This window comes from Ranitomeya variabilis, chromosome 7 (assembly GCF_051348905.1).
Source record: "Ranitomeya variabilis isolate aRanVar5 chromosome 7, aRanVar5.hap1, whole genome shotgun sequence".
Classification (NCBI taxonomy): domain Eukaryota; kingdom Metazoa; phylum Chordata; class Amphibia; order Anura; family Dendrobatidae; genus Ranitomeya; species Ranitomeya variabilis.
Genome location: NC_135238.1, coordinates 30,547,763 through 30,568,343, shown reverse-complemented (window position 1 = coordinate 30,568,343; position 20,581 = coordinate 30,547,763). Strand labels below are relative to the sequence as shown.

The window sequence follows — 20,581 nt, the reverse complement described above, 5'->3', positions numbered from 1 at the left end:
TAACCCAATCAGTAAACAGGGAAAAAATTCAAGAATGCCAAAATGCCGTAACAGGCGATCAAAAAGTTAAATCTATGCCAAAATGGTACTAATTAAAAACGTCTCACCACACAAAAAAATAAGCCATCATACAGCTCCATCAGATGAAAAGTAAAAAAAAATGTTACAGGTATCGGAATATGGTGACAACTCCATTTTTTTTTTGTTTGTTTTTTTTTGAAAACTTCAGCTTTTTTGTTTTTCACCACTAAAATAATAATTAAAAAAAATCATGTTTGGTCTCTCCGTTATCATACTGATGAGAATCACACTGCACCGTCATTTTTTACCACAAAATGTACACCATAAAAACAATTCCCAAAAAACAAGGTCAGAATTGTTTATGTTATTTCCTTTACCTTCCCCCCCCCCCCCTCTTTTTCGAGGACACTATAAGGTAAAATGGATGGTGTCATTCAATAGTACAACTCCTCCTGCAAAAAAAACAAAAAAAAAACAATTCTTACCTGTCTGTGTGGCCAGAAAAAGAAGAGTTATGGCTCTGGGCGGAAAAAAACGGGGAAAAAAAAAAAAAAAATGGGCCCCAGAGTTGCAAAGTATGAAAAGCGCCCACCCCTCCTATATAATATGGATGTGCCCGAGTAGTAGCTGCCAGCCCCACAGGAACAACACTACAACTCTCAGCATGCCAGGGAAGCCTGCACCTAGAAGGGCATTCTGGGAATTGTAGTTCTTCTAACCCTGTGAAGCACAGAAAAGCGCGCTCAGCAGTATAGTGCTCTGGCATAAATCCAGGCAGGACTCTCTACTGTGTGCTGACGTCACGCCACACTGTAAAAGTCAGGAAAGATCACTCTGCACATACCCACCATCTTTATCTGCGCTCCCCCCGGCTGCAGTGTGCAACTACATCTCCCAGCATGCACCACAGTGTATACAGAGCAGTTACCTGCTGCTATAGACAGAACGGAGGTGAGAGCGCTCCCTGCGCGGTAACGCTGCGGCCAGACACTGCAATGCCGCCTCGCGTGCCCGCGGCAGCCTCCGCCGCCATTTCCCAGCAGGTAGCGCGTACAGTGACGTCATAACTAGCCACTTCTGCTATTGGTCAGGCGGAGGCGGCTTCTGGTTGGATACGGCCAGTCAGCTGACATAACGAGCAGTTCCTTGCGGCGGCGGCCAGGCGGCGCTGTTCATTCCTGACGGTGGGGAGCGCGGTTCTGTCACGTTACTGTCATAGAGCGAAATAACAAGAGAAAGCAAAAACAGTCCAAACGCCCCAACATTCCAATACAACAGCTTTTTCTAACCCTTTCCCTTCCATTTTTCTTCTTAGCTTTTTTTCATAATTTGGTGGCTAAAAAAAGGAATTTTTTTGTCTTTGTCACCATCTTCTGAGACCTATAAAGTATTATTTTTTTTATTGCAGTGTGAGGGCTTGTTTATTGGTACCATTTTGGCGCCAGATACGACTTCTGGGTAGTTATTTTTATTGCGTTTTTGGGGAGGTGCAGCAACTGAAAATGCCTTTTTTTTTTTTTTTTTTTTTTTTTTGCGGTTTTTGTTCTTTTGCTTTCCAGCAATTAATGGGAATCAGTCATGCGTCACTTACTATTCTTCGGTTTGCTCTTTCAATACAATCAGTGTTTTATCAGCAGGAAATTATCGCTAGATGACTAGGTGTTTGGTGTCTCCTGGTCCAACCACGCCCCTACTTCTTGATTAGCAGTTTTCTGCCTATGCACAGTGTACACAGAAAGCTGTCAATCAGTGGTGTGGGCGGGGTTATACGGGACAGCATTCAGAGCGCCGCTAGATGTGCAGCAGAGAAAACTGATACTATCAAAATGACAGCAAGCAGCCCAGCTAGTGATACATCATTGGAATCAGGGTCTCTGCCCCTTCATTATGCTGCTCTCAGATCGTACAGAAACAAATCTTGTGCTATATTCCCTTTAACATACGGGTTTAATTTTACATTTTGGTAGATCATTCCTATGTGGACATGGAAATAAGAAAATGATGAGGAATCCAGCTCAACGAGATACTGAAAAAACTGTTTCCTTTATTCACTTGAAACCTGGAAATACCAAATATGTTTTTTTTTTTTTTTTTTTTTTTTTTTTTTCCACTTTGATTTATTTTTGTATTTGGAAAAGTGGGTGAAGGAAAACATTTTTGTTTTAATCTTATAATATGTGTTTTTTTTTTTTAAATAAATCTCCTTACTTTAATCCCCATAGGATTTGATCCTGCAAAAGTTTGATTGCTTGTGCTATATACTATTGCAGTATGCAGTGAGAATCACGGTCACCAGTAGCTGGGCTTCACGGGAGTACAAAGATGGCGGTGACAAGAGCTGTCAGCAGGCCTCCAACCATCATGGCAGCTCCTATTGTGGGAGGGCTGATAACGATAAGTCTAATATCCTCCAGGATTGTGACACTGAGACATTTTTCACAAGTAAAGGAGGAGAACGTGCAACACTTATAAATGGGCAAGAGCCACAAAATCAGGTCCAGCACACATTTGTTAACCCCTTTCCGACCTTAGACATATAGGTACGTCCAGTGTCGCCTCCCTCCATTTTGATGCAGACTCCGATACTGAGCCCGCAAATTTTTCAGCACGTCAGATGATTTGATAAATTGACCTAGGATTAGAGATGATCGAATCTTTTGTAATTCAAATAATACAATAGCCGGGTTTGACAAATCTTTCCCAAAAATATTATTTGCAGAGAATAAATTAAATTGCAATACTGCAAAGCCTCTAATGGCATTTTAAAGATGCGTGTAACACGCTGAGGTCCAGTGGTGCAACTCGAAGCTTGTGGGCCCCAATGTAAAATCCTCAAATATCCCTGGTCTTTAATAGAAATAGTCTTTTCCTTTAGGGCAAAGGGACCTTTGGGGGTCTCTTCTGAGGTCTCATTGGACTGTATCCAACCCTTTTAAAGCATTTTAACACAAACACAGCATTAGTAATGTCAAACTGGCCTCACTATAAAAAGGGTGCTAGCTCAGTAGTAACCAACAGGTTATTTAATAACACCGAGAATCTGACCAACTTTTCAGGGTTTTTAATTAAAAAATGATCCCTCTTAGTCATGTGTGATCAGAGAGATCCTTCTGTGCGGAACACTGACTCAAACTGATGGTGTCTCTGTCAGAGGTAACATTCTACTCCAGTGACTGAGACTATATGTAACTACCGTATATACTCGAGTATAAGCTGAGATTTTCAGCCCATTTTTTTAGGCTGAAAGTGCCCATCTCGGCTTATACCTGAGTCATTGTCCCAGGGGGTCGGCGGGGGAGGAGGAGCGGCAGCTGTCACATCATACTTACCTGCTCCCGGCGCGTCTCTGCATGTCCCTGCTTCTCCGGCGCCCGCAGCTCTTCCTTTGTTCAGCGGTCACGTACTAATGCTCATTAAAGTAATGAATATGGACATAAGGGTGGATCGCATATTCATTACTTTAATGAGCGGTACCAGTGACCGCTGAACACAGGAACAAGCTGCCGGTGTCAGAGACCATTGCATCGGAGAAGCAGGGACCGCGCTGGAAGGGTGAGTATAACGGGGGAGGTGAGCCATGCGATATTCACCTGTCCACGTTCCACCGCCGTGCGCCGCTCTGTCTTCCTCTGGCTGTGACTGTTCAGGTCAGAGGGCGCAATGATGTGTTTAGCGTGCGTGCAGCCCTCTGCCTGAACAGTCACTGAAGGGAGACGGAAGACAGAGCGGCGCACAGTGGTGGAATGGGGACAGGTGAATATCGCAAGTGCCAGTGTTCCCGGCTGCTCAGGACAAGGAGTGAGTATGTCATTTTTTTTTATTTTTTTTATCGCAGCAGCAGCATATGGGCAAAATATTTCTCTTGATCATCTTATGGGGCCATAATCAATCTTCATGCAGCATTATATGGGGCAAATGTTTCTACTGAGCATCATATGAGGCCATAACCATTATACAGCATTATATGGGGCAAATGTCTCTATTGAGCATCCTACGGGGCCGTAATCAACCTTTATGCAGCACTATATGGGGCAAATGTTTCTATGGAGCATCTTATGGGGCTACAATCAACCTTTAGGCTATGTGCACACGTGCCGGATTATTCGCAGATTTTTTGCACGTTTTTTCGGCAGCTTTCCGCTGCAAAAACGCTTAAAAAAAGCATACATTAAGCATCCCATCATTTTTAACCCCTTTCTGACATGTGACGTACTATCCCGTCGAGATGGGGTGGGCCCGTATGACCACCGACGGGATAGTACATCATAGCGATCGGCCGCGCTCACGGGGGGAGCACAGCCGATCGCGGCCGGGTGTCAGCTGACTATCGCAGCTGACATCCGGCACTATGAGCCAGGAGCGATCACGAACCGCCACCGGCACATTAACCCCCGGCACACTGCGATCAAACATGATTGCAGTGTTCTGGCGGTATAGGGAAGCATCGTGCAGGGAGGGGGCTCCCTGCGTGCTTCCCTGAGACCCCCAGAGCAACGCGATGTGATCGCGTTGCTCCGAGGGTCTCTTACCTCCTCCTCCCTGCAGCAGGCCGGATCCAAAATCTGCAGGGAGGTGGCTTACCAGCGCCTGCTCAGGGCAAGCGCTGGTAAGCCTGCAGGAGTGCACGTCAGATCGCTGATCTGACATAGTGCACAGCGATCTTACACTATAACATGATGCCCCCCCTGGGGCAATGTTACAGCGTAAAAAAAAAAATATTCACATGTGTTAAAAAAAAAATAAAAATCCTAAAAAAAATAAATATATATATATATATATATATATATATATATATATATATATTGTTCCTATAAATACATTTCTTTATGTAAATAAAAAAAAACAATAAAAGTACACATATTTAGTATTGTTGCGTCCGTAATGACCCGACCTATAAAACTGTCCCACTAGTTAACCCCTTCAGTGAACACCATAAAAAAGGAGGCGAAAAACAACGCTTTATTATCATACCGCCAAACAAAAAGTTGAATAACACGCGATCAAAAAGACGGATATAAATAACCATGATACCGTAATCTTGTCCCGCAAAAAACAAGCTGCCATACAGCATCATCAGCAAAAAAATAAAAAAGTTATAGTCCTCAGAATAAAGCGATGCAAAAATAATTATTTTTTCCATAAAAGAGTTTTTATCGTATAAAAGCGGCAAAACATACAAAATGATATAAATGAGGTATCGCTGTAATCGTACTGACCCGAAGAATAAAACTGCTTTATCCATTTTACCAAACGCGGAACGGTATAAACGCCTCCCCCAAAACAATTCATGAATAGCTGGTTTTTGGTCGTTCTGCCTCACAAAAATCAGAATAAAAAGCGATCAAAAAATGTCACGTGCCCGAAAATGTAACCAATAAAAACGTCAATTCGTCCCACAACAAAAAACAAGACCTCACATGACTCTGTGGACCAAAATATGGAAAAATTATAGCTCTTAAAATGTGGTAATATAAAAAATATTTTTTGCAATAAAAAGCAGCTTTCAGTGTATGATGGCGGCCAATCATAAAAATCTGCTAAAAAAAAGCTATAAAAGTAAATCAAACCCCCCTTCATCACCTCCTTAGTTAGAGAAAAATAAAAAAATTAAAAAAAATGTATTTATTTCCATTTTCCCATTAGGGCTAGGGTTAGGGCTAGGGTTAGGGTTAGGGCTAGGGCTAGGGTTAGGGCTAGGGTTAGGGCTATGGTTAGGGCAAGGATTAGGGTTGGGGCTAGGGTTAAGGCTACAGTTAGGGTTGGGGCTAAAGTTAGGGTTGGGGCTAAAGTTAGGGTTTGGATTACATTTCCAGTTGCGAATAGATTTGGGATTAGGGTTAGGGGTGTGTCAGGGTTAGGGGTGTGGTTAGGGTTACCGTTGGGATTAGGGTTAGGGATGTGTTTGGATTAGGGTTTCAGTTATAATTGGGGGGTTTCCACTGTTTAGGCACATCAGGGGCTCTCCAAACGCGACATGGCGTCCTATCTCAATTCCAGCCAATTCTACATTGAAAAAGTAAAACAGTGCTCCTTCCCTTCCGAGCTCTCCCGTGCGCCCAAACAGGGGTTTACCCCAACATATGGGGTATCAGCGTACTCAGGACACATTGGACAACAACTGTTGGGGTCCAATTTCTCCTGTTACCCTTGGGAAAATACAAAACTGGGGGCTAAAAAATAATTTTTGTGGAAAAAAAATTATTTCTTATTTTCACGGCTCTGCGTTATAAACTGTAGTGAAACACTTGGGGGTTAAAAGTTCTCACAACACATCTAGATAAGTTCCTTGGGGGTCTAGTTTCCAATATGGGGTCACTTGTGGGGGGTTCTACTGTTTAGGTACATTAGGGGCTCTGCAAACGCAATGTGACGCCTGCAGACCATTCCATCTAAGTCTGCATTCCAAATGGCGCTCCTTCCCTTCCGAGCTCTCCCATGCGCCCAAACAGTGGTCCCCCCCACATATGGGGTATCAGCGTACTCAGGACAAATTGGACAACAACTTTTGGGTCCAATTTCTCCTGTTACCCTTGGGAAAATACAAAACTGGGGGCTAAAAAATATTTTTTGTGGGAAAACAAAAGAATTTTTATTTCCACGGCTCTGCGTTATAAACTGTAGTGAAATACTTGGGGGTTCAAAGCTCTCACAACACATCTAGATGAGTTCCTTAGGGGGTCTACTTTCCAAAATGGTGTCAATTGTGGGGGGTTTAAATGTTTAGGCACATCAGGGGCTCTCCAAACACAACATGGCATCCCATCTCAATTCCACTCAATTTTGCATTGAAAAGTCAAACTGCGCTCCTTCCCTTCCGAGCTCTGCCATGCACCCAAGCAGTGGTTTACCCCCACATATGGGGTATCAGCGTACTCAGGACAAATTGTACAACAACTTTTGTGGTCCAATTTCTTACCCTTGGGGAAAAAAAAGTGGGGTCAAAAAGGTTATTTTTGTGAAAAAAATATGATTTTTTTATTTTTACGGTTCTGCATTATAAACTTCTGTGAAGCACTTGGTGGGTCAAAGTGCTCACCACACCTCTAGATAAGTTCCTTAGGGGGTCTACTTTCCAAAATGGTGTCACTTGTGGGGGGTTTCAATGTTTAGGCACATCAGTGGCTCTCCAAACGCAACATGGCGTCCCATCTCAATTCCTGTCAATTTTGCATTGAAAAGTCAAATGGCGCTCCTTCCCTTCCGAGCTCTCTGATGCACCCAAACAGTGGTTTACCCCCACATATGGGGTATCAGAGTACTCAGGACAAATTGTACAACACCTTTTGGGGTCCAATTTCTTCTCTTACCTTTGGGAAAATAAAACAATGGGGGCAAAAAGATCATTTTTGTGAAAAAATATGATTTATTTTTTTATTTTTACAGCTCTGCATTATAAACTTCTGTGAATCATTTAATGGGTCAAAGTGCTCACCACACATCTAGATAATTTCCTTAGGGAGTCTACTTTCCAAAATGGTGTCACTTGTGGGGGTTTCAATGTTTAGGCACATCAGGGGCTCTCCAAACACAACATGGCGTCCCATCTCAATTCCAGTCAATTTTGCATTAAAAAGTCAAATGGCGCTCCTTCCCTTCAGAGCTCTACCATGCGCCCAAACAGTGGTTTACCCCCACATATAGGGTATCAGCGTACTCAGGACAAATTGTACAGCAACTTTTGGGGTCCATTTTCTCCTGTTACCCTTGGTAAAATAAAACAAATTGGAGCTGAAGTAAATTTTGTGTGAAAAAAAGTTAAATGTTCATTTTTATTTAAACATTCCAAAAATTCCTGTGAAACACCTGAAGGGTTAATAAACGTCTTGAATGTGGTTTTGAGCACCTTGAGGGGTGCAGTTTTTTAGAATGGTGTCACACTTGGTTATTTTCTATCATATAGACCCCTCAAAATGACTTCAAATGAGATGTGGTCCCTAAAAAAAATGGTGTTATAAAAATGAGAAATTGCTGGTCAACTTTTAACCCTTATAACTCCCTAACAAGAAAAAAATTTGGTTCCAAAATTGTGCTGATGTAAAGTAGACATGTGGGAAATGTTACTTATTAAGTATTTTGCGTGACATATCTCTGTGATTTAAGGGCATAAAAATTCAAAGTTGGAAAATTGCGAACTTTTCAAAATGTTCACCAAATTTCAGGGTTTTTTTTTCACAAATAAATGCAGGTAATATCAAAGAAATGTTACCACTATCATGAAGTACAATATGTCACGAGAAAACAATGTCAGAATCACCGGGATCCGTTGAAGCGTTCCAGAGTTATAACCTCATAAAGGGACAGTGGTCAGAATTGTAAAAATTGGCCCGGTCATTAACGTGCAAACCACCCTTGGGGGTAAAGGGGTTAATGGTTTCCGCAATATTTGTGCACATGTTGCGTTTTTTCCCGCAAAAAAAAACGCATGCAGAAAAAAATGCAGCATGTTCATTAATTTTGCGGATTTTAAGTGGATTTCCCACTATATTATTGCATTGGGAACCTCCAGAAAAAAAAAAAACGCGAAAAATCCACACAAAAAAACGCGCAAAATACGCAACAAAAACGCGTGCAGAATTCCTGCGGAAAACCTCAGGATTTTCTCAGGAAATTTCTGCATACTTTCCGGACGTGTGCCCATAGCCTTATGCAGGATTGCATTGGGCAAATGTTTCTATGGAGCATCTTATAGGGCCATAATCAACCTTTGTGCAGCATTATATGGGGCATATTTTTGTAGGAAGCATCTTATGGGGCCCATCATAAACTTTATGGACCATTATATGGGGCATATTTTATTATGGAACATTTTATTGGGCCCATCATGAACCGTATGGAGCATTATAAGCATTATATGGGGCATATTTTATTATGGAGCATTTTATTGGGCTCATCATGAACCGTATGGAGCATTATATGGGGCTCCTGATTCAATATGGATATTCAAAAACACTTAACCTACTGAGGTCTCAATTAATTTTACTTTATCGGTACCTATTTTAATTTTTGAAATTTTTCAGTAGCTGCTGCATTTCCCACCCTAGGCTTAAAGTCGAGCTTGCCCGGAAGGATTCTCTCTCTCTCTCTCTCGTCTCCGGACATTTCATTCCCGGAAATTTCTCCATGCAAATTGTGGACGACACATCCGTCATTACACTGGATCCGACCGTCACACACGTTTTTCGCTATTTTCGTGACGTCCGTCGATACGTCATTTTGCTGCACAACGACGTACAGCAGAAAACGCAAGTATGAAAGTAGCCTTATACTCAAGTATATACGGTATATAGGTTCTGGAACCTCCTTTCACTTACTACCAAGTATGCATGACTCTAGTGTCTCTCCAGTAGCTTCCCTGCCAGGAACTGAAATTCTGTCTTTGATAGAGAGGAAAGCAGAGGCAAAGGGATACAATCGTGCTATGCCGGTCTTGCCAGAGTAGAATGTACCGAATTCACTAAGGAGCTCATGCAAATTAATGAATCCAGTGCCTCTTCTTAGTGGTGTCTATGCAGCTGAGCCAGAAATGCTACTTCAGTCAGGGACTGGAGTAGCATTTCCGGCATACAAAAGCACTCAGTTTTGATGAATTTGATGGATGGGAATGGCCACACTCATGCTCAGTCCCCATCACAGGTCTGCACTGAGGCCTCTCTGGAGATGTTGATATAACCCAACACCATGAATTGTTTGCATTACAATGTTAGCACTCTTCATTTATTTATTTTAATAAATCTTTTTCATAAAGGGAACCTTTCAGCAGGATTGTGCTCAGTAACCTACAGACGGTGTCTGGTTGGCGTCTTTATACTGATTACAATGATACCTGGTGATGAAATCTGTCTTGTGGTTGTTGTGTAATCTTTATTTTCAGTTTTCAGTTAATGATATGCTCGTGCTCCGGGGCGGCCTGTGGGGGTCTTCATGTGGTGCTCTCATTAGCTATTCATCAGTATGGCTTCTGGCAGTCACTGATCCCTCACTGACCTGCCCCCTAGTATACATAATGAATATAATATATATGTACGGTATATCTTTAAAAAAAAACTACTGACACTGTTTGTAGGTTACTGTGCACAATCCTGCTGACAGGTTCCCTTTAAACTATTGACACTTGCACATGTGTTTATCTATAATCTTGTGGCTTTATCTCGTAACATATGTTCATGTCACAAAGTTCAGATGTTAAAGTGTCAAAAGTTGTATCTTGCAATTAACCACAATCACATGCAATGTTAGATAACAGAGAATCTCATATTTGTGTAAACAAGTTACTGATAGAATATGTTTCACAATTACTATACAAAAGTAACCAGAAAGATTGAAGCAAGTAACTTCATATTTTAGTAAAACATGATAAAGCTGGAATACAAATAGTCAGATCGTGTCTGTAAAATAGGATAATAGGATAATAAAGGCTGTTCATTAGTTAAACAGGTTAAGTGTCAAACCAGGGCAGGAAGATGCCCAGCCTGGGACACAAAGTGGGTGGTGAGGGAGCTGGTTATGGGAACACTGATGATAGGGAGAGGGAGAATTTGGAGACCCCTCAACACTCACCTTGTGTTGACACCTGCGCTCCCTATCGCCCTAGACGGGACCTTCCCTACGTGCGCCATCACATGCCTAAGCCATGGCTGACCCTGGATCTCAGCCCTAGATAGTGAGCTGGGTAACAAGACACTGGTCTTACTACTACAATAAGACTACAGCGGGAAAGGTACAGACCGGGACAATGCACAAATGAAAATTCACAGGAATCAAAAGGAAAACAAACAACTTATCCAGTAACTCCACAGCTTCTCCAGTAACTCCACAGCTTCCCCAGGAACTCAACAGCATAGCCAGAACCTCCGCAGCATAGCCTGGAACTCCGCAGCATAGCCAGGAACTCCACAGCATAGCCAGGAACTCCACAGTATAGCCAGGAACTCCACAGCATAGCCAGGAACTCCACAGCATAGCCAGGAACTCCACAGCATAGCCAGGAACTCCACAGTATAGCCAGGAACTCCACAGCATAGCCAGGAACTCCACATCATAGCCAGGAACAACACAGCATAGCCAGGAACTCCACAGCATAGCCAGGAACTCCACAGCATAGCCAGGAACTCCACAGCATAGCCAGGAACTTCACAGCTTCTAAAGGGGCTCCACAGCTTCACCAGGAAGTCCACAGCTTCTCCATTAAGTCTACAGCTTCTCCAGGAACTCCACAGCATTTCTAGGTAAGTAAGGCACAGAATAGGAAAAAAACAATGCTGGCATGAGAGGAAGCAAGAAGTGAGTTTAAGGGGAATCTGTCACCTACTTTTTTGTATATAAGCTATGGCCACTGCCTTTAGGGGCTTATCTACAGCATTCTGTAATGCTGTAGATAAGCCCCCAATGGAATCTGAAAAATATGAAAAACAAGTTAGATTACACTCACCGGGGGGGCGGTCCCGTGTGGTCCGGTCCGATGGGCGTCTTGGTCTTAATCTGGCACCTCCCATCTTCATGCGATGACATCCTCCTCCTTGCTTCATGTCGCGGCCCCTGCGCAGGCGTACTTTGTCTGCCTTGTTGAGGGCAGAGCAAAGTACTGCAGTGCGGAGGCACCGGGAAAGGTCAGCGAGGCCCAGCACCTGCGCACTGCAGTACTTTGCTCTGCCCTCAATACGGACCGGACCGCAGCGGACACCCCCCCCACACCCGGGTGATTATAATCTAAATTGTTTTTCTTATCTTTCAGGTTACATTGGGGGCTTATCTACAGCATTACAGAATGCTGAAGATAAACCCCCGATAGCTTTGGCTGCAGCTTATATGCGAAAAAGTAGGTGACAGATTCCCTTTTAATAGTGACTTGGAAGTGTACCAATGAGCAGCAGCCAAATGGAATCTCAGCAGACTAAAATCAAGAACCTTTAACCCCTTTCGTACCAAGAGAAACAGTAAACCTGCACCACTCATGTAAATGATCACGTAGACTCCAAAAAGTACCTGTGATCAGCAAACCTCTGTGATGTTCTGATCTCATTTTCATCACGAGTAGTATTGAGCGATACCTTCCGATATGCATTGGTATCGGTATCGGATAGTATCGGCCGATACCGGCAAAATATCGGATCTCGCTGATACCGATACCCGATACCAACGCATTTCAATGGGACGCAAAGTATCGGAATGGTTCCCAGGGTCTGAAGGAGAGGAAACTCTCCTTCAGGCCCTGGGATCCATATTCATGTGTAAAATAAAGAATTAAAATAAAAAATATGGATATACTCACCTCTCCAGCGGCCCCTGGACTTTACCGATGTAACCGGGAGCCTCCGTTCCTAAGAATGAGCGCGTGAAGGACCTGCAATGATGTCGCGGCTTGTGATTGGTCGCGTGAGCGGTCACATGAGCGCTCACGCGACCAATCAGAAGCCGCGATGTCATCGAAGGCCCTTCACGCACTCATTCTTAGGAACGGAGGCTGCCGGTTACAGCGGTAAGATCCAGGGGCCGCCGGATAGGTGAGTATATCCATATTTTTTATTTTAATTCTTTATTTTACACATGAATATGGATCCCATGGCCTGAAGGAGAGTTTCCTCTCCTTCAGACCCTGGGAACCATCCAGGATACCTTCCGATACTTGTGTCCCATTGACTTGCATTGGTATCGGGTATCGGCGATATCCGATATTTTTTGGATATCGGCCGATACCATCCGATACCGATACCTTTGAGTATCGGAAGGTATCGCTCAACACTAATCACGAGTCCCAGCAGGGTGCGGCACAATCGTGACATTAAGGCTATGTTCACACGCTGTGTTTATGATGTGTTTTTTTCCAAAAGCAAAACCTGCTCTCTAATCAGTAAAGAAAGAATGCCAAAGAAAGCAGTTTTTGCTGAGTGCTTGCCACCTTTTTTGCTGCATTTTACCTCATTTTTGGTGCTTTTTTTCATTGCATTTTTGTCAGGGTACATTTGTCTCTTCTGCATGCTGATGAAGTTTAGTGCATAAAAAAAAATAATCTGATTCTACTTCATCAGGTTTTGGCATCAAAAACGCAGTAAAACATGATACCTGCGGTTTTTGCAACGATTTTGCATCACTCATGGGTAAAAAACGCTGAAAGAAATGACATGCTACGTTTTGCAAAAACACAGATCTTTGAAAAAACAGAAAAAAACACTAAGCTGTTTGCATAAGATTTCTGAAACCAGACTTTACTGGTACTGTGAAACGCAGCTAAAAATTTGCAGAAAAAAACGCATAAAAAAAGTTGTGAAAACACGTGAACATAGTCTTACGGTTTCTCGTGGTATGGAAGGGGTTAAGTACCCCCCTTTCATTATTTAAACCTACTTTTGGCTATCGTGCCAGCTATAGAATTACTACCCTGTGACTGACTACTCTGAAGAAGGTGGTCTTGGAGTAACTGTTGCGCTTCTTTGAGGCTTGTAGGTTTCCATTTGTGAGTGACTCTAACATGTCATCAAATTTTTAATCAAGACAAATAAAAGTAAAATTTTAATCACCTTTTAGAGAAGGGGTAAAATGTATTGGGGCTTTACCTTATAGGTCTCCTGGTTATTAATGTCTTCTTTCCAGGTCATTCAATCTCCATTAGTGTACAGTGGGGGGAAATAAGTATTGTATCCCTTGCTGATTTTGTAAGTTTGCCCACTGACAAAGACATGAACAGTCTAACATTTTAAGGGTAGGTTAATTTTAACATTGAGAGATAGAATATAAAAAATAAAATCCAGAAAATTACATTGTATTAATTATATAAATGTATTTGCATTTTGCAGTGAGAAAGAAGTATTTTATCCCTCTGGGAAAGATTTCAAGGCTGTTGCTTGGCAACTCAGTGCTTCAACTCCCTCCATAAGTTTTCTATGAGATTAATGTCTAGAGACTGGCTAGGCCACTCCATGACCTTAATGTGCTTCTTTTTGAGCCACTTCTTTGTTGCCTTGGCTGTATGTTTTGGGTCATTGTCTTGCTGGAAGACTCAGCCATGACCCATTTTTAATGTCCTGGAGGAGGGAAGAAGGTTGTCACTCAGGATTGTACGGTACATGGCTCCAACCATTCTCCCATTGATGCGGTGAAGTAGTCCTGTGCCCTTAGCTGAGAAACTCCCCAATAACATAATGTTTCCACCTCCATGCTTGACAGTGGGGATGGTGTTCTTTGGATCATAGGCAGCATTTCTCTTCCTCCAAACACGGCGGGTTGAGTTAATGCCAAAGAGCTCAATTTTAGTCTCATCTGAACACAGCACCTTCTCCCAATCACTCACAAAATCATCCAGGTGTTCATTGGCAAACTTCAGACAGGCCTGCACATGTGCCTTCTTGAGCAGGGGGACCTTGCGGGCACTGCAGGATTTTAAACCTTTACAATGTAATGTGCTGCCAATTGTTTTCTTGGTGACTATGGTCCCAGTTGCCTTGAGATCATTAACAAGTTCCCCCCATGTAGTTTTAGGCTGATCTCTCACCTTCCTCATGATCAAGGATACCCCACGAGGTGAGATTTTGCATGGTGCCCCAGATTGATGTCGATTGACAGTCATTTTGTATTTCTTCCATTTTCTTGCTATTGCATCAACAGTTATCTCCTTCTCACCCAGCGTCTTACTTATGGCTTTGCAGCCCATTCCAGCTTTGTGCAGGTCTATGATCTTATCCCTGACATCCTCATAAAGCTCTTTGGTCTTACCCATCTTGTAGAGGTTAGAGTCTGACTGATTAATTGAGTCTTTGGACAGGAGTCTTTTATAAAGGTGATTATGTAAGACAGCTGTCTATAATGCAGGTAACGAGTTGATTAGGAGCATCTATCTAGTCTGTAGGAGCCAGAACTCTTAATGGTTGGTAGGGGATCAAATACTTATTTCTCACTGCAAAATCCAAATAAATGCATATCATTTATACAATGTGATTTTCTGGATTTTATTTTTGATATTCTATCTCTCAATGTTAAAATTATCCTACCCTTAAAATTATAGACTGGTCATGTCTTTGTCAGTGAGCAAACTTACAAAATCAGCATGGGATCAAATACTTATTTCCTCCACTGTATATACAAAAAAAAAACAGAATTTGAGAACAAAATATTATTCTTTTTGCTTGTAGGTTAGTGTAAAAAAAAAGGAATTTTGGCATTTTATAGACCAAACACCACTGACGACTACAGGAAAATGCTGTGAAGAAACACAAAAAAAATTGTGAAAGCCTCATCGTGTGGTAAATGTTGCATTGCTCCTTATTATCACAGATTGGATCCAATACCGTTGACCACTGAAGAAAATTGCCAAAAAAATGAAGAAAAGGATCCACGTGGGCGTATGAATAAAGAATATGTAACTTCATTTCATATGGTTAAAAAAAAAGTTGTCCAGATTTAATTGTCTCCATAATCATTCCTAAAAACTTAAATTGGTGGAGGATGCGGGCATATGTTTTATGAAAAAAAATGCTTGTGTTGAAATGTGATGGGTTTTTACATTGTCAATGTGAAAACGACTTGTGAATGAGCATATTGAGACATATTTATCATGAATGAGTTCTAGTTCTGGTGTAATTCACAGAAAAAAAACATCTTTCTTTACTTGAATTATATGTATCATGTATTTTAGACACATTCTGCTCTTTGGCCAAAAGAGACCAAAATAAAAAGGCCTGGCTTATTGGGAAAGAGGAGTAGTTTAACGGGACACATAGCAGTATCTGAGGCTCACATTACTGGCATAAAGTAAGCATGTTTAAATGTGGTGTCAACGAAAGCTTCCACTCCCCCCCCATACCCACGAGGAGGCGGATGGCCGAAAAATGGTTCAACCGATTGCTCCCAGCACTTGATTGAATGAATCTGACACAGAACGGGCCTGTATCAAGAACAGCAGTCATGTCGACTCTATACTGAATCTAGCTTTGGGCTAAATTAGGCTAAATTAGGGAGTGAAATCAGAAGGATTATTAGTAGTGATGAGCTAATGTGCTGGGATAAGGCGTCATCTGAGAATGCTTGTGTGCAAACTGAGTGTCTTCGGCATGCTCGAAAAATATGATCGAGTCCCTGCGGCTCCTTGTCTCGTAGCTATTAGACAGCCGCAACATATGCACTAATTGCGTGTTTGATAGGGTCAGTAACAGTAGAAGCAGGAGGAAATTGACCTCAGAATATGGCAGGAATCTAATGTCAGAGCAAGGGTCGTGGATGAGAATCCCTTATAAAGTCTAGAACACATGGACATTGGCTTACATCCATGGTGCTTACCATACACTAGCCCTTTAATAAGTCAGGACAATTAGTCAATGAAAAGGGTGAGCCAGAATTATTCATAGAATCAAGTGCAAGTGACTAATGAATAAGAATATATTTTTTCTCTCGAAAATTTTGCCTCATTCATGTGCTATAGCCCTCCAAAAAATGTGCAGTAGTAACATCTTACTAGCACATCAAAGTGCTCAATCTATGGCAAGATATAGAAGATCAGACTGACCATGTAGAGCAGTGTCTCCCAAATCCCATCCTCACGGCCCCCCAACATATCAGATTTTCAGGATTACCTTGGTATTGCACATGTGAGAGAACCTGTGACAACTTCTGTAATTCCATCTCATGTGCAATACTAAGGAAATCCTGAAAACATGATCTGTTGGGGGGCGTGAGGACTGGAGTTTGGGAAACACTGTTGTAGAGCATCAAGGGCACCACTGATGTCCTCAGGTTGCAGCATACAATTATGGGCCACTGCCCAATGCCAAAGGTGTAGCTGAAGACACCCAAACAGGAGATGACTTTGGAGCTGATCACTTAATTGTCATGCGGGTACTGGGTAGACTACAGCTGATTACCCGGGCCCCTGCAATATCCCTCAGAATAGGGAAAACCCTGTCTGTCCCTCTCCCAGAATTTACACTGATGGTGTGCTTGTCTGGGCCGCCAGGCCTGACCCTAACTCCTGTTTCAGCCCTATGCTGAAACCTCCACCCACTGATTAGACCACACACCAACCTCCACAGAAAGCACAGACAGGGAAAACTAAAAAAACGCACCATGCCGCAGACACACAGGAAAACACTATAATGTGCACAGGGCAAAACAAACACAAATATAGGAAGGAGAAATATGACAAAGGATAATACACCACCAGATACGATATTTCTTCTCCTAGACCACCACTCCAGACCGAGATCACCAGGCACAAGACACAAGCTATAATCGGCGACGCCCAAAGTCCAGAATGACTATTTAAAGGCCACGGGCGTGACCCAGCCTCCAACCAGATTACCAGCTAGATTAACCCCGGATAACCTGGATAAAATCTAGCTGGCGCCACTGAGCGTATAGTGGACGAATGTGGAATTACTGCTGTCTGTCAGACGCCCTAGTGTGGATAGCGTCCGACATGACAGTACCCCGCCTTCTACGAGTACCCCAGGGCCCTCACGACTTATAGGAACCGGCTTGTCCGGATGGCGGCAGTGAAACATACTGACCAGCCGGTCCGCATGTATGTCTGAAGCTGGTACCCAAGACCTGTCCTCCGGCCCATAACCACACCAGTGTACCAGGTACTGTAATGTGCGGCGCACTATACGAGAGTCAACCACCTTGGAGACTTCAAACTCCAAATTGCCATCCACCAAGACTGGAGGTTGCATTGGCACCGTGTCCACAGAACCCACCACCTTATTTAAAAGGGATCTGTGAAACACGTTGTGTATTTTATATACCATAGGAAGCTCCAATCGGTAGGCTACCGGGTTAATGATGGCGGCGACCCTAAATGGACCAATAAACCTTAGACCCAATTTCAAGGATGGTACTTTGAGTTTTATGTTTTTTGTGGACAACCATACCCAATCACCCACACTCAGGTCCGGACCTGGCACACGTCTACTGTCAGCCACTCTTTTGTACCTTGCACCCACGCTCAGCAAGCGCTGTTTCACTCTCCTCCAAACGGATGACAGTTGTGTTCCTAGCTGGTCCTCCTCCGGGACGCCAGCAGAGCCACCCTGACGCAGAGTACAAAATTGAGGATGGTGCCCGTAAAAACAAAAGAACGGGGACTCCCCAAACGATTCCTGATGGTGATTATTAATGGCAAACTCAGCCAAAGGAAGGAACGTCGACCACTCCTCCTGGTTGTCAGAAACAAAGCAGCGTAAGTACTGTTCCAAATTCTGGTTCATATGCTCGGTCTGACCATTTGACTGAGGATGAAACGCCGAAGAATGCGACAACTTGATCCCCAGCCGTGCGCAAAATGCTTTCCAAAACTTTGCCACAAACTGAGTACCCTTATCAGACACTATGTCAGACGGGACCCCGTGAAGTCTGACCACCTCCTGCACAAAAACCTGAGCCAGAGTCTTCGCATTAGGCAATGAAGGCAAGGACACAAAGTGCGACATCTTTGAGAACCGATCAACAACCACCAAGATAACCGTGTTCCCAGCTGAGGAGGGTAGGTCTGTAATAAAATCCATGGAGATCTCCGTCCATGGCCTACTGGGTACCACTAGAGGATGTAATGAGGAGCGAGGCGTCTTAGCCCTAGCACACGTGGTACATGCTGATACGTATGAGACCACGTCCTGTCGGATTTTGGGCCATCAAAACCGACACGACACCAACTCCAAGGTACCCCTAACCCTTGGATGGCCATCCAGAACAGTATCTTGATGCTCATGCAACACCTTTATGTGAAGATGGAGCGGTACAAATGATTTGTTAATGGGAAGCTCTGGTGGTACTTCCTCCAGAGCCTCGGCAATCTCAGCCTCAACCTCTGTCATGAGAGCCGAGACCACTACACCCTTTTGGAGAATGGGTTCCGGATCTTCCCGAGGTTCTCCCCCCGGAAAACACCTGGATAAAGCATCTGCCTTAGTGTTCTTAGACCCCGGACGGTACGTGACAAAAAAGTTGAATCGCGTGAAAAACAATGCCCAGCGAGCCTGCCTGGGGGACAGACGCTTGGCTGACTCTACATAAAGCAGATTTTTATGGTCGTTGATAAATGTAACCTGGTGGACCGACCCCTCCAAGAAGTGTCGCCATTCCTCAAAAGCCAACTTGATAGCTAACAACTCCCTGTTGCCGATATCGTACTTACGTTCAGCGGGTGACAGCTTCTTGGAAAAGTAGGTGCATGGACGCAACTCGCCCAAGGATGAGCCTTGTGACAGCACCGCCCCCACCCCAACCTCAGATGCATCGACTTCCACGGTAAATGGTTTGGATACGTCCGGTTGCACCAGAATGGGGGCCGAAGCAAAACTGTTCTTCAGAAATTTGAATGCGCGCACAGCAGCCTCAGGCCTGGCGGAGAAATTGGTACCCTTTTTCGTCATGTCAGTAAGCGGTTTAGCAATGTTAGAAAAATCTTTGATAAATTTTCTGTAATAATTAGAAAATCCAAGGAACCGCTGGAGTGCTTTTAGGTTATCAGGCCATTCCCAATGCAGCACCGCTTACACCTTAGCGACGTCCATTTTAAACCCTGAAGCAGACACAATATAACCCAAGAAAGGCAACTCCTGAACCGAAAATACACATTTCTCAAGTTTTGCATAGAGCTTATTTTCTCTGAGTAGCTGTAACACCTGCCTCACATGCTCTAAATGAGTATCACAGTCGCATGAATAAATGAGAATGTCATCTAGGTACACAATAACAAATTTCCCCAGTACATGCGAGAACACATCATTTATGAAATGTTGAAATACAGCAGGCGCGTTTGTCAACCCAAATGGCATCACCAAATTTTCAAAATGACCCTCAGGAGTATTAAAAGCCGTCTTCCACTCATCACCTTGACGGACTCTTATGAGGTTGTACGCCCCCCTGAGGTCAAGCTTGGAAAACCACTTAGCACCAGCCACCTGGTTGAACAAATCAGGTATCAGTGGCATAGGGTATGGATCACGAACTGTAATTTGGTTTAACTCCCTGAAATCCAGACACTGGCGTAGTCCGCCATCTTTCTTCTTAATGAAGAAGAACCCCGCTGCCACTGGCGAGGACAAAGGCCTGATGTGCCCTTTGCTCAAACTCTCAGCAATGTAGTCTTTTAAAGCTTGCCTCTCAGGACCAGAGATGTTAAACATCCTAGCTTTCGGCAATTTGGCCCCTGGTTTAAACCTAATAGTACAGTCATAGGGTCGATGTGGTGGCAACTCTGAACAACCCTTCTCAGAGAACACATCCACAAAATCCAGAAGTGACTCAGGAATGCTAGGAGTCACAGCGGACACACATGTGGCCAGGCAATTCTCCTGGCAGAATCTGCTCCACTGGATTATGTCCTGAGTTTTCCAGTCAATCACCGGGTTGTGCATAGACAACCATGGAAAACCCAGAACCATTTGTGCAGGAAGATTACTGAGCATCCTACATGTAACTTGCTCAGAATGTAGGACCCCAATGTGGAGTTTAACCTCAGCCACAAACTCAGTAATCTCCCCCTGTGGGAGTGGAGTAGCATTGATGGTGACCACCCAGATAGGATGAGGCAGTTTTTCGACCGTGAACCCGGCCATGCGCACAAACTCCTCAT

At 43.5% G+C, this 20,581-nt stretch overlaps 1 protein-coding gene across 2 annotated transcripts in view; it reads right to left on the bottom strand.

Moving 5' to 3' along the window:
• Positions 1 to 1,088, bottom strand: part of LOC143785681 (lysine-specific demethylase 8-like) — a 28,866-nt gene extending 27,778 nt beyond the window's left edge. Inside the window, exons 1-2 of one of the 2 annotated variants that reach the window (XM_077274742.1) lie at positions 950 to 1,054; positions 507 to 541 (exon numbers count right to left, since the gene is read on the bottom strand). The gene's annotated coding sequence lies outside the window, so the exon portion shown is untranslated. Of the gene's footprint in view, positions 1 to 506; positions 542 to 949 lie in introns of both variants that reach the window. The other variant, XM_077274741.1, reaches the window with a different exon arrangement.
• Between the last annotated feature and the right edge of the window lie 19,493 nt (positions 1,089 to 20,581).